Here is a 6,035-nt window from a genome sequence, read left to right on the forward strand (position 1 = left end):
CATACCACCTTCCACAGTGGTTGCACCATTTTACACTCCCCCCAACAGTGAATAAGGGTTCCAGTTTCTCCACAACCTTGCCATCATTTGTTCCTTGTTGTTCTATTAAATTTTGCTATTCTTACTGGGGTGAGATGATATCTCACAGTTGTTTTGGTTTGCATCTCTCTTAAAGCCAGGGATTTGGAACATTTCTTTATGTGTTTGTTTGCCATCTGAATGTCTTCTTTGGTGAAGTGTCTGTTCATAGCCTGTGCCCATTTTGCAATTGAGTTGTTTACCTTGTTGTGTATATCTTGTTTTGGTGCTCAAGTATTTTATAAATTCTAGATATAAGTCCCCTTATCTGACATGTCATTTTTTACCAAATATTTTTCCCCAGTCTGTGGCTTCTCTTTTTACCATGTTGGAGAAGTTTTTGGATGTGCATAGGGATTTGATTCTTAGAAGATCCCATTCATCGATTTTATCCTCTCCTGGTTGTAGATTTTTCAGGATGCTTGGAAGACTGTTTATGTTGTGGATTAGGACTTCTAGAGTTCTTCCAAGCTTTTCTTTAATGAAATTTATAGTCCTTGGTTTTAGTCCTAGGTCCAAGATCTACTTTGAGTTGGTTTTTGTGTATGGAGTGAGGTGTGGATCTTACTTGAGTTTTCTATAGATAGTTTTCCAATTTTGCCAGCACCATTTGTTAAAAAGGCTGTTGGTTCCCCATTTAACTGATTCCATCTCTTTTTCAATAATTAGTTGACCATAGGTAGATTGGCTGATTTCTAGATTCTCAATTCTATTCCATTGATCTATGTGTTATTGTACCAGTACCACACTGTCTTGACCACCATGGCAGTGTAGTAGGATTTAAAGCAGGGAGTGAGATGCCTCCTACCTTGTTTCTCTTTTTAAGGAGTACTTTGCTTATCCGAGGCCTCTTTCCATTCCAAATGAAACTGGAGATTACTTTTCCATCTTGTTGAAGAATAAAATTGGTATTTGTGTTGGGATTGCATTGAATGTGTAGATTGCCTTTGATAGTGTTATCATTTCATTTTCACAAATTGAGTCTTCCTATCCATGAGCAAGGTATGTTCTTCCATTTCTCCAGGTCTCTGTTTCTTGTAGCAATATTTTGTAATTTTCTTTGAATAGATCCTTTGTACTTCTGGTTAGATTTACTTCCAAGTATATGGTCCTGTGATCAGCTATTGTGAAGGGTATTGTTTTTCTTAGCTCCAGTTCTGTATTCTCTTTGTCACTCTAGAGAATCCAATTGATTTTTGTATGATCTTGTTTTCTGTCACTTTGCTGAATTGGTCAACTATGTCCAGTAGTTTTCTAGCTAAGTCTTTAGGGTTTTCTAAGTATTCTATCATATCATCTGCATAGAGAGATAATTTTACCTCCTCTTTGCCAATTTGGATGCCTCTTATTTCCTTCTCTTGTCTTACTGCTATTTCTGAGACTTACTTAAATATTACTGCCTTACTCCTAGCTTGTTTCTGGTTATTTACCACACTTAGAGAGAAAAAAAGAAAATGCATATAGAGACATTCTGAAGGCATAGTTTAACTTTAAAAACAGTATGTCTTAGAAATTCCCAACTCAGAGGTTAAAAATTACTTTAATGCAGAACAAATAACCAGCACTCACATAGACTCTATTATGCTAGCCACCTTAGAGAGCGCCACTTCCTGAATGGTGTTAGATCTCTTTATTTTATTTTTATAAAAATAGTATTGTATTCTTTGGCTTGAAGCACCATCCATCTCTCAAACCACGCAGCCGCAATCACAATGTGCATCTGCGAATCACTCATATGGGTGCATCATATGTGAGGAAAATAGAAACAGCCTATGGAAGGAAAAAAGTCTAGTTTATTTGAAAATATGGCTTTTCTTAGATGTCCACAGCACTCCTTTCTTCCCTAGAACTGAAATGAATATAAACAAAGTTAACATTGACAGTGGGTTGAGTTAGGGGATTTCTTTTCAAGATTTTGACTGCTTGTTTCAGCTTTTTATATCCTTTTTGTTCATCATTCTTAAGGTCATTGTTCCCAAATACCTGCTTTCCTGTTTCATTCCAGAAGATGCAAGGATGTTTGTTTCATGTATAGCTTTCTACTGGGCTAGTGTTAGGCCTGAAATTAAGCCTTTTGGCTTTTTTGGCATAGCTGTTGTTATTCCTAATTCTTTTCTACTAGATATTAAAAAATGAAAATTCACTCAAAATCCAGGGAAGATTGAGAAGGAAATTCCAAAATAGTAGGCCTGTACTACTTTGTATTGAACAATGAACTGAACTTCGAAGCCAACCCATTCCAGTCTGAATTGTTCATGACCTAATTGAAGCTTTAAAACTTCTTGGATCTTGCTCAGAAACTCTTCTTTCTCATCTTCTGGGTTCATAAAGGCTGGGATCTAAAAGTCAGCTTTCAGAATTCCAAAGGGGTGCCCTAAAAAAGAAAGCACTGCATGGTTCAGAGGAGAAAGATCTTATTCTCTTTTGAAAACTTCAAGTTCCTAGCAGTCAGGAGTACCCCCTTGACACCATAGATGTACCAAAGAATCTGTTGTTGTTGATGTTGTGTAACATCCTGTTGGAACTGACCCAAAGCCAACCCTCAGGAGGGTTTTCAGAGGCAGTTAATTGCAGGCGAGTAGATTGCCTATCCTTCTCCAGCAGTTGTGGCCTTGAACTGATTCTCTTCATGATGGCAACACAGCTTCTTGCCAATAGGCCACCAGAGCTCCCTGCCAAAGAATTTAGCATGTAAAAAATTAAGAAAAGGCCTGGGAAAATGTGCATTCTCTAGATACCCTATGATGTCTTGAAAGGTAAGCATTCTATGCCTTGGAGATAACTTATTCTAAGTATTTTCTTCCATCCTTTAAATAAGTGTATGCAACAGATGCTCAGCATGAAGCTGCAAATACCTCTTCCTTGAATTATGTTTCCAGAAGTATCTCTAACTGCAGATAAGTTCCTCAGGCCCATAAACAAGCCTCCATTCTCTTTGCTAGCTTGGCCTGTGTTCATCAGAAGAGCTACAACATCATGTCTGTGGTTGTTGTTATATGCTGTCGAGTTGAAAATGACTCATAGCTAACCTTCCAGCAGGTTTTCAGAGGCTGTAAATTGCATGGCAGGAGAGCACCCATCTTTCTCTCACAGAGCAATTGGTATATTCAAACCACTTGCCTCTGGGGTGGCAGAGTAACTCCTTACCACTAGACCACCAGAGCTCCCTACAACTTCACACTGTTGTTGTTTTGTATTGTCCAGTGAGAACTGACCCATAGCTGACCTTCCAGGGACTTTTCAGGGCCTGTAGATGACAAGGGAAGAGATTGCCCAGCTTCTCTCTTGGAGAAGCTGGTGGATTCAAACTGCATGCCTTCAGTTTGCAATGCAGGTTTTTTGCCACTGTTGTTAAGTACCATAGAGTCGGAACCCTCCAGCAGGTTTTCAGAGGTGGGTTAATCTGCAGCACAGTTTATTGCCACTAGGCCACCAGAGCTGCCCCTCATACCAGGACTATTTGCATAATGCCTTAGACTGTTATCTCTTGGGTGATAACAACCATGTGATGCAAGAAGGGTAGTTTTTTACTACATCCATTCACAGATGAGAAATCAGAGCTTCTGAAGTCAAGAAACTCACCCGCAAGCCAGTCCTTCAATTAGAAGCCACACCTTCATTCTTGTCCCTGTGCCCTTGCCAACATTTCCAAACCACCTTTCACAAAAAGGTCTCCAGACTTGCTGAGTTGCCACTGGTTGCAGTCGAGGTGTTGTCTGCTGTGCTGGCAGCTTGTTCCCGTCTGAGTAATTTATTGTGGCACTTGAGGTAGGAAGTCCAAGTATCTTCAGCTCAAGAAGCTGGACAATGAGTTCCCGGGCCATCTGGACATCAGGGTGAGGGACCTCCCCAGCCCACGGGGTTCTCTGAAGGGATCAGCAAGCTGATCCACTCCAAGACAGGTGATGGAGTCCATGGACACGGAGGTCAAGTTCCTGAAGCCTATGTTGTGTTGAGAGTAACATCCGGTTGGAACTGACCCATAGCTAACTCTCCAATGGGTTTTCAGAGGCTGTTAATAAAAAGGGAGGAGATTGTCCATCCTGCTCCCGCCAAGAAGCTGCTGCATTTGAACTGTGTGCCTTCGGTATTCAGTACAGTTTTCACTTGGGGCTTACGTCAGGTAATCTTTTTGGTTTTTTTGGTGTGTGTGTGTTTTTTTGTTTTTTGGTTTTTTTTTTAGAAATGAACAAATTTGAGTCTTTTCCAGTTTAATTGGCTGGGTGGCCATCCTTCAAATTTATTGGCATAGATGAGGAGTGAGTGCTTCCAGCATAGTATCCATTTGTTGAAATATCTCAATTGTTATTCCATCAGTTCCTAGATCATCTCAACAATTTATCTGGTGCAATGAACACGTTAATGATAAAATACCAGACAAGTGGTGGGATGACATCAAAGATGTCCTACATGAAGAAGTAAAAATTCAATAAAAATACAGGAAGGAGAGAAAACACTAACATGGATGCCAGAAGAGCTTATGACATATATAGATATCTACAGAGAGGGGAGCTCTGGTGGCCTAGTAGCAAGAAGCTATGCTGCAATCCTGAAGGCATGCAGTTTGAGACCACAAGTTGTTCTGTAGGAGAAGGATGGGCAATCTCTTCCCATGTGATTACTGCCTCTGAAAACCCACTGGAAAGTCAGCTATGGGCCAGTTCTGACTCAATGGTATAGTAGCCAATGGGCCGTTGTGTTGTTGTTTTTTAAATCTAATTTTGCTTTTCTGTTTCCCAGTGCTCTACATAATTATGTTTTTCTTTTGTGATCAGGTAAATGATAAACCCACTGTATTATATTGTTTTTTACTCCTAGCCACCCTTCATGGGGTTTTCAATGCTGTACATCTGCACAGGAGGAGAACACCCATCTTGTCCCATGGATTTAAACTGCTGACTTTCCAGTTAAGAGTTGCTTAACAGTTTTCAGGAACAAATATTTTTAAAAGAAAGAAGGAAAGAAGCAAGGTAGCAAAGGAGGGAAGGAGAAAGGAAAAATGGATAAAATTCTTCTAGCATGGATTTAATGTTTTCCAAGGCTTTCCTACTCCTGGCTCTCTCAGTACAATCACCAACCCTCAGCTGTGCCTGACACTCTGCAGCTAGAGGACTGAGTGTGTCCTCCAGCTGGACATACAGCTACTAAATGGAGTTGGACAATGAATAAGGATGACAGAAGAATTGATGCCTTTGAGCTGTGGTGTTGGAGAAGAGTACTGGCTATCCCATGGACTGCTGAAAGAACAAGCAAGTATGTCTTAGAAAGTGCAGGCAGAGTGCTCTTTGGATGCAAAGAGGGTGAAACTTAGTCTTTCATACTTTGGACATGATGTGAGGCATCATGTTAGGCATCATCCAAAGCTGTTCCTTGGAAAGAAGGAAGATCATAGAAAGAGAGGAAGATCCCCAATAAGATGTATTGACACAGTGATGGCACAGCACAGGACAGGGTTCAGATCTGTTGTTCATAGTCACTAGGAGTGAAATTTGACTCAATGTCCCCTGACAACAACTTAATGCAGTCAGCAGTTCTAATTCTGGAAGAGGGGCTTTTTCCATGTCACCTTTATCATTGGACCAACTCTACTGCTTAACTTGGGGTAGACCTTCACAATTATCAAAGCTTATCTCACTTCTCTGATTCTTCATTGTCTGGCCAAACACTCCCAGTTCTTTCAGCTTCTCTTCATAGGACAGGATTTTGGGCACTCATCTTGTGGATTTTGCCTCTGCTTCTTAGTGTTCATCAGCATCTCCCTTAATGTATGACTTGTGACTTGCTTAGTTGGGAATAGACCAGAATGGTTAGCTTTCTTTCCCCACCCATCTAATTCATATGACCTCACTCTGAATTGATATTTCTGCCGGTCGTATCACTTTGCTACCTAGTTTTGATCTACCAGGCGTTCTTACCTCTTGGCGTGCCATTGGTTTCCTGATCCTCAGAATGCTGTT

This window comes from Elephantulus edwardii, unplaced genomic scaffold, assembly GCF_000299155.1.
Source record: "Elephantulus edwardii isolate Elephantulus edwardi_28Jun2011 unplaced genomic scaffold, EleEdw1.0 scaffold00060, whole genome shotgun sequence".
In the NCBI taxonomy this organism is placed as follows: domain Eukaryota; kingdom Metazoa; phylum Chordata; class Mammalia; order Macroscelidea; family Macroscelididae; genus Elephantulus; species Elephantulus edwardii.